We start from the raw sequence: 9,353 nt of genomic DNA, 5'->3' as shown, positions 1-9,353 counted from the left end.
AAGACGTGATATTTCAAACAACTGTGCACACAACCGACGGTTCTTCTTCAAATAACACCTTGGCGCCTTTTCACCTATCATACTTTTCATTCACCTTTCACATATACACACACATTCACTTAGCATGTAATAATATAATTATATATCCTAAGTAACATATAGTTTTATTCATTTATTATTTATATCTATTTCACACAAGGTTTTTTTCTTTTCTCTGAAATTTCATATATTCACTTTACCCTCCGACTATAATTCTTCACACCTTAATATGTTAAGTTCCAAGTTTATTTGGAAGCCTGTATTCAAATCACAGATAAAACGTGCTTTTTTATCTACTACGCCCAAGAGAGCTAGTAGGTTTTTTTACTGCAGGTTTATACTTAGCATACGACTATCTTGTTGTTTTACATTTTAACTTTCATATATAACACAATTTACTTTTTAAATATTTAAAATATCTGTATGGGATATTTAAATTAAACAGCCGACTCCTACTTTACCAATTAATTATTTTATTAATTATAAAATACAATATATATATAAACTTAATTTAGGCCATTATAATTTTATGTATGTCGCTGTAAATTAAATATCAGTACATTTTAAGCCCAACAACAATTTTGTTTTTGTGTTTTGTTTTTTCTTAAAGTTTAATTTTTTCCTTTTTGATTTTTATATTTGAACTAAATCTGCTTCCTTATTCTATATAACTTTAATTTAATCATTACAAACATTCAATATATAATATACATGTTACATCGAGTTTCTGTGACTTTTATTGCCTTCAGCGTCGTTAAGTTTTATTAAATTTTATTGATCCACTAACCAATGGTTAATTTTTTGTTTTTGTTCTAAGTAGATTACATAAAAACTAAATTAATGTTCTTTGCAATACAAATTAAAAAGTTGAAATAACCTCATTTACATTGTGACGTGATTGTTAGTTGTAACGAATGTATTTTTCATTAGTTAACAACAATAAAATTTGAATTAGTTATCTTTCCCATTAACGTGAGTTGTTTGTTTATACTATGTTTTCTTGTGTAATTTAGCTTACTTTACTTATTTTAGACTTAATAATCACAAATATTACATAGTTTTATAACAGTCGGATTTAGTATTAAGTATTTCACCTATTAATAACTATTATCTGTAGAAAATATCTTATTTTAATGAAAACATGTATACACCTACTTTATTCTATGCTTCTATTCTCTCATTACAGTAATTATTTTTTTACAGAACCCAGTTGAAGTGTGTTGATTCGTTGACACACAGAAACATATGTTGGTAGAATAAAGGAAGATTACTGTATAATTTGTTTTTATTTATATTCCAGTGAAGTTACTTCACTAGAATCTTTTGTCATCAAACAATTAAACCTAAATTTTGAACAGTTATAATCTTTTTATTCTTTATTAATATAAAATACTTATAAGCTAAACTTTTAGAAAAAAACAAAAATAACTGTAGGGGCTGGTCATCAGTATATAACAGGGGTCGGCAGGCAGTTGGTAGTCGCGGGCCAAATTTCAAGTTTCCAAAGTCTTCGCGGGCCGCAGTTTTAGTGACATTTGAATAATATTTTGGTTTTAGTTTTAGTCACACTAAAGAAAGGTTTTACTTTTATTCACCTTATTATTTTAATGACTTTAGCTATACAAAGAATGCCTATTTAAATTAATATTTATTAGAATAGAATTTTCATTGACTAATATACTTAAGTGTTAATAAATTATGTACTTTCATAAGCACTTAATAAGTTAAACTTAATACTTTTGTAAATTTACTTACAACCTAACTATCTATAAAAACCTATCTTGAAAGACAATTTATGGGTTACTTTTATACATTTGTCATATTATCAACCCTTTTTTCATACTTCTAAGAATATTTACTCCAAAAAAAGTATTTACTTGTTTTTACACTCATTAGAAAGTTTATTAATTAGTTAAGTTAATAAAATTAGTACCTGTTTGTATTCCAGAAAGCTAAAACAAATTCTTTAACATAATTTATTCTCGAAAATTTTAATAAAATATCTTATAAGTAATTAGTATTTTACATGGTTGCCACTTAAAAAGCAAAAATGTCTGAGTTGTATCAAACTAGCCTAAGTTTATTATAAGTTGAAAAAGCTAATAAATAGTTGTTAATCAAGCTTAAGTACCTAGTTCAAATATCATCATTATCAAAAAGTACACAAAAGTAAGAAAACTAGAAAAAATTACAATTAGTAATCACTACAGTCATATAAACTATTCTGAGAATTAAAAGATTTCTTTAAAGTGTTTGAAATAAAAATTTCACACTTCACCTGAGTGTTTAAGCTTTTAAAATAGCCTGTTTGTGTAGCAACCCAGTTAAAATAAAGTTCACAACATAAAGAAATAACGAAGGTTATTAACAGTATATAAATTACATTTCAAAAAGTATATGTCAGTTGGAATGGACAATTAAGATTTTTAAACAAAATTAGTATAAAATTCTATTGAGTCATTAGCGAAGTAGAAAAACTTATTTTTTTTTAGGCATTTTAGCAATTCTTTATCTGAAATAAGAATATTGCATTTAAAAATAGTAATTGTAAAATATAAGACGAGCTACAAGAATAAAAAACGTTAGTTAGGAGTTATTGCGAGAAACGATAAAAAAACAGATCACCAAAGTCAGTTCTCCAACAAAGCACATGATTATCTTCAGTAACTACAGAATGATCAGAAAAATGTTAAGGCAAGTCAAAAAGTAGCAAAATTTATTACTTAAAGGAAAAACAGTTTATAATTAAAAACTTTTCTAAAGAATTTATGTTGTCGGTAATGAAAAGCTTTTGTTTATTTCTTCAATGACAACTAGAAGTCGTATTTAGGAAATACATTAAGGTTACAGTCGCATAAATCAAACTAGGACTTTAATTAATCTGTTAACATGAGAGCACTGATAATAAAAACTATTACTCATCTAAGAGTTTTTATTTGAGATGTTTTTACTAACTTTGGCATTTTAGTAGAATTTCTTGGTTTAGTTTCAAAGCGTAGCACAACAATCGGTGAAATTTTACAAGTAAAGGTGCAATGCACCAAAACAAAGTTTTTGGAAGTACAATTCCTTCTTTTATTTTTAGTATAAAGTTTAATAAAATATCTTAACAAATATATCAATATTAAAAAATACTGTTAAGCTACTTTAATATATTTTCTAACAGAAAAATATTTATTTGGTAAGTTTTTCTGTCAAATCGAAATTTTATTACTTTACATGTAAAAATTGTTTGAAATTCCAGGTTTTTTCAATAACTCTCAAATTCAAGTTTTTTTCCAGAATTTAAAAGCATAAACTTTTAAATTCAAAGTTTTCCCTGGATTTAAGTTTTTTGGCAACACTGATAGTTCACACTTAAATGTACACAATAATATAAATAACATTTTGAATTATATTAGCTGCAAGACTTAAAATTTAACATATATTTTAGCTCAAACTAACACTGTTTATTGGGCAAAACATACATCATAAGTTTAATTTGCCACTTTTACAAGCAAAAAAGCCAGCCTGAGTCAACAAAAACATTCCTGATATTTTTGTATATAAAAATCAACTCTAGCCAAAAACTTAAAAATGACTTAGTTGGCCTGAGATTTAAAGTCTTCAAATAGTGATAGTCTGAGTGTGTGGTAATGTTTAGTTGTTTATTTGGTTGAATTTGAAATATTTTGATTAACAATGTACAAACTTAATAAACTTACAATCCCTAAATCTAGTTTATATTAAATGGGTAGCTCCAAAAAACAGCAATTGTGTGTATTGATATGCAAGACATGAAAATTAACTAAGTTTGACTAAAAAATGTTTGAAAAATGAAAATGTATACCTAACGAAAACTATATCAATTTATGTCATATATATTGTTTTAAATGTGTGTGTACAATTTAGATATTACATGTAGAAACAACAGTGTTAGAAAATTACGCGTAAAATAAACTTTAACTAACTAAAGTATTTAATAAAAAGTGGTTTTAAATATAAGCATCTTTTTAAGTTTATGTGCATAGAACTTAATTTAAAGTGCAAAGAAAACTTTTAAAAAAATAAAATGTGTCAAAACAAAAATCAAATAAACCTTATTTTTATTACTATGTTATATTAAAAGTTTTTACACTAAATTGTAACATCTACAAGTAAAAAATCTATAAAGAAAACTTAGGTATAAAAAACATTGAAAAAGATTATCTAAGCTATAAAGAAATGACACTTTAGTTAATTACTGTGCATTACTTTTGTACAAAATGGAAAACATTTGCATTTAGTTTATTGAATAAAGAGGAATTATATATCTAACTTATTAAATCCAAGCACTCTTTACACTCTTTTTTCAGATAATTACTTGCTGTTGTAAAAAAGAAGTTATTATGAAACTGGGAAAAATATCCTGTTAGAATGCTTATTTGTCTTTTTCACAGTTTTATACTAAAGCAGTAATTTCTTTTTAAATATTATACAGAGACTTAAAACCAAACTAATCAAATTAAATTGAATTACCGAAAAAATTTGACTTGAAATAAATTCTGCTTAGCGGGCCACATTTACATACTCGCGGGCCACAAAATTTTCTTTCGCGGGCCGCATTCCATTCAAAAAAATAACGTGCTCGCGGGCCGCAGATTTACCCTTCGCGGGCCGCAATTGGCCCGCGGGCCGCAGTTTGCCGACCCCTGGTATATAACTATTGAAATTAGAGTAGGAATGGCTAGTTTTGACGTTACGCAAATTAGTTAACTAAAATAAAGTCAAATTTAGACGATCTCAAGTATGAAAAACAAATAAAAAAAGTGTTCTTATTTTCGAGATAAACTTTTGTAGAGAGTAAACAACGAAAAAAAAATTACAATAACAAGTATTGTAAATAGAGTGAAGTTTGAAGTAAGGGTACGAAAAGAAACTAATTTGCTTTTAGCTGTTTTATAACTGGGTTCAAATAAGTCAGTATGTTAAAGATTATGTCAATGATTTTGAATTATAATAAGCTTATTTTGGATATGCTGAGAAGGTCTAAAATTTTGATTTTTGTAAAATATGTGTATGTTGCATTTTAGTAAAATATTTAGGTTATATAATATTTTAAATTTGGACAGTTTAAAAACGACCATTTTAAATTGTTAATAAAACTTTTTAGCTAAAAACACTTTTTTTTTTGTTTTCGCAAAAGTAAGATTGAATGGAAAAAAAATACTAAAAACTCTATACTTAGAAAATTATCTAGCCATCACTCCAAAAGTGTTTAGAGATTTTCAAAAAAAAAATATTCGTGTTAATTAGACCTATAAACGTATGTTTATATTTTTTTAAATGTTTTATTTTTATAGTTGTGGCCCTTTGAGAAATTTATTATATCTAATTTTTTTAAAACTGACTAGTCGTGCTCCCTAATAATCTGGTTAACAAAAGTTTTAAGCACTTTTGAAAAATTTCAACGTTTAGTTTCGTTTAGTTTAGTGATTTGAATGATATCTAAATTTGATTTAATTTTTTAGATTTTTAATTTATTGATTTGTAAAATAAACTTATTTTTTGTTGCTTTGATTTCGATTTTTTCAGTACAACATCTATTAATAGGACTGAGAAGTATTTTTTTATATCTTAAATGCTGATTATTAAACAATTAAGTTTTTTCGCTACATTATTAACTACATACATAAACTAGTAGTAAATAGTATGTACAACAAATCTTGATACTGTAAAACGACACAAATACAAAAAATTTTTTTCTCAAACTTTGTTTAACAATCCAATACAAAAACTCATCTGCGCCGGGACTCGAACCCGGAACCTCTGGATTAGAAGTCCAGCGCGCTATCCATTGCGCCACGCAGACGACTGACATAAATCAACATTCGAAAATTATAAACAATACTTATAATGGGAACGGGTCACTTTTGCACGAGCGTCACTTTTGCACGAATTTACTTTTGCACGAGGAGACACTTTAGCACGAGGGTCACTTTTGCACGCAGAGTCACTTTTGCACGAGGGGACACTTTTCCACGGCGACTCTTTTGCACTAGCGTCACTTTAGCACGAGGGGACACTTTTCCACGGCGTCACTTTTGCACGCAGGGTCACTTTTGCACGAGGGGACACTTTTCCACGGCGACTCTTTTGGACGAGCGTCACTTTTGCACGAAGGGATACTTTTGCACGGCGACTCTTTTGCACGAGGTGACACTTTTGCACGAGGAGACACTTTTGCACGGCGACATTTTTTATAAATTATTTTTTATTTTTATAACTTCAATAATATTCGTTTTCAACGCAAGTTGTTTTGAATAAATAAAATGTGGTAGTTTTTTAATGAAATTTTAATGTAAAGTTTTTATTTGAAGTTTTACTTCGAACAATATAATAACGTACCACAATTATTATTATTATTATTATTATCATTAAGTTGATTTAAATGAACTAGTTGAACACACATTTTTAATTTTAAATAAAATAAAAATTTGAATACATTAAATGAAAATAATCTGAGTTTTGTTACTTTTTAAACATAAAGATAAACTTAATTTAGTAAGGCTTTAAAACACGAATTTTGAGTATTATATTTACTTATTTTCTCTTGATGTTATAATTAGCATTATATAGCTATTTAAAAAAAAATTTAAAATTTTTTTTATTTTAAAAAATTGTTTAATTATAAAAAAGATTTATTTAGTTTATGAAGTGTAAAGGTATTTCAGATTTTACCTGATGTTTTTTTTTATTTTTTAATGTAGCGTGAGAATAAAAAAAGCAATAAAGTAGCACATTTTTCATGATTTAAAATTAGATTATTTCATTACAATAATGTTGCATGATCATGATAAGCCAATGAGAGAGTAACATTTAGAAGTTTGAACTTATGTTCATCAAAAGTATCAAGAGATCCTTAAACCAGCATTCCATGATCATGAAATAAGACAATGAGAGCCTAACGTTAATGTCCTTGGAGCGTTAGGTTTTTATTTTTGTTTTTGGTCAATTCATTTAAATATTTGATGTTCTTCGTTCTACATCAAAGCGTAAATAAAAATAAGTTTGTGGTTAAATTTTTCTTTTTATGTTAACCTATAAATTTTATATCGAATTATGTTTTTATCTTTGTTATAATAAATAAATTATATGTGTTATTTTATTTTTTCTTTAAGTGTCTTCCAGTTTAAGTGGTCTAGGTTTTGATGCCTAGGCTCATCATATGAACAATAAACTTGTAACCGTATAGTAAAATATATAAAAAAGCATAGTTGTTGATTAATATATTAAAATTCAAAATAAAGTAGAACAACTTACTTTCACTCATAATGTTTTTTTTTACCTAGTTTCTAAATAAACTAACTTTTTTGTCCCTGTTGATATTTTATTTTTTCGTTAGTTTGTTTCTAACATTAACTTTTACTGTTCAAGATTTTAGATCTTTAATTTTTTGTATTTAATGTAGGTATATTATAAAATTTTAGTTTTCAGTTTCTTTTTATGTTACAAACTTGGCAGTTGCTAAAAAACTTTTAATCAGCCTGCATTCAAAATTGATTTTCCGTGCGAAAAAGTCATCGTGCCAAAATTTCGCTGTGCAAAAATTTCATCGCAAAAATGTGACGTTGTGCAACAATGATGTGTTAAAAAATTGTCATTGTAAAAAAATGTCGCCGTGCAAAAGTGTCTACTCGTGCAAAAGTGACGCCGTGCAAAACTGTACCCTCGTGCAAAAGTGACCCTCCGTGCAAAAGAGTCGCCGTGCAAAAGTGTCGCCGTGCAAAAGTGTCCCCTCGTGCTAAAGTGACACTCGTGCAAAAGAGTCGCCGTGCAAAAGTGACCCTCGTGCAAAAAAGTCTCCTCGTGCAAAAGTGACGCTCGTGCAAAAGTGACACCCACCCACTTATAATACTTATAAAGAACACAATAGTTTTTAACTTTTTAATATGAATGAAATGACAATTTTTTAAAAGCAAGTGTTGTTTATTTTGCCTAGTTGCGCTTAAAGTATTAAGTAAGCAATCAGTTTGAGAAAACACTTAAATTAATAATTAAGCTGTAGTTAAGTTTGTTTTTTTTTTTGATATTTAGAATTATCTGTAACAATCAAAATAAATTAAAATATTTTTTTTGTCATCTTTAATTTTTAAACTACTTTTAATATTGTTAAGATGAGATGGAAAATGAAAACTATTTATAAGTTTGTTGTATTGTTTCCTAGAATATGACGTTAAATAATAACTAATACTAAAAATATACAGATATAGTCATTCAACTTAAAATAAACAAGTATTTTTTAAACTTCCACTACGACCTTCTATTTGAAAATTTCCATTTAATAACATAAGTTACATAAATGATAAATAATATTTTTATAAAGTTAAGTAACAAAGTGCAGACAAAAAAAAGTAAAAGTAATATCTTTATCAGTATTGTCTTTGCATATAAATCTGTTCAAGTTGTTTTAGTATAAAGATTTTTACTAACTTAGAAAATTCTTTAAGTTGGTAATCCATGTGCCATTAAAAAATATACATAGTGTTATATACAGTTTAAAGATAATAAAAACTGTTTTGTTTATAGTCACATTTTTATTAATAAATAGTAACAAAATAAGTGATAAATAAGAATAAAATAAAGTACTTAATAAAAAAGTCTGCGCGTATACTCACTTTAAAAACATAGCTTGTTTAAAAAATTTCTGACAAAACAAATATTAATAATATTATTAAAAAAATTCTTAGTTAACTTAGTTAAGCTATATTTAAGAACCAACTTTGTAAAAAATGTAAAAGTTTTAAGAATTGTAAAAACCTACTTTATTAATTTTAAGCTTATTAATGATAGTTTGATTTCAAATAGTTTTGTTCGATTTTGTCACATTGATCAGTTTGATCGTTTAGTTGTAAAAGCATGTTAAAGACTATTTTTATTATTGAAAATTTTTCAACTAAATAATATGGTGTTTGAGTTTAAATATTTCTGTTGTTTTGTAGTTTTTTAGCTTTGAAGTTCTGTAGTCTTGACTGAAACTTATTTAAGCACTGACGAGATCTTTGACCAAAACTTAGTTTGTTTAACAAAGTCCTAAAAGAATAAATGTACTATTTTTCATTTAGTAGTTGAGTTGAGATCTATTTTTTGTGAATTGCTTTTGTAACAGAATATCAAGTGCACTTGATTACTGTTTAAATTTGATGGAAAGTTTTGAGCTAAAACCATTGTTAATTCAAGCGTTTAAGAGAAAACTCTTAAGGTCATGTGTTTTAAAGATTATTACAGTTAAGATAAGGAGAAAATAAAGTGCAGACAAGAAATTACTGATGTAATGTTGCATAAAAATAAGAACG

The 9,353-nt window shown here is 26.6% G+C and overlaps 1 non-coding gene across 1 annotated transcript; it reads right to left on the bottom strand.

The window, feature by feature from the left end:
• Positions 1–5,796: 5,796 nt before the first annotated feature.
• Positions 5,797–5,869, bottom strand: Trnar-ucu (transfer RNA arginine (anticodon UCU)). Its single transcript has one exon. It is a non-coding gene; the product is annotated as a tRNA-Arg (tRNA).
• Positions 5,870–9,353: the final 3,484 nt, after the last annotated feature.

Source organism: Thalia democratica, chromosome 3, assembly GCF_965202585.1.
Source record: "Thalia democratica chromosome 3, ktThaDemo2.hap1.1, whole genome shotgun sequence".
Taxonomy (NCBI): Eukaryota; Metazoa; Chordata; class Thaliacea; order Salpida; family Salpidae; genus Thalia; species Thalia democratica.
The sequence above is the reverse complement of the archived record's forward strand: the minus strand, read 5'-3'. Positions and strand labels throughout refer to the sequence as shown.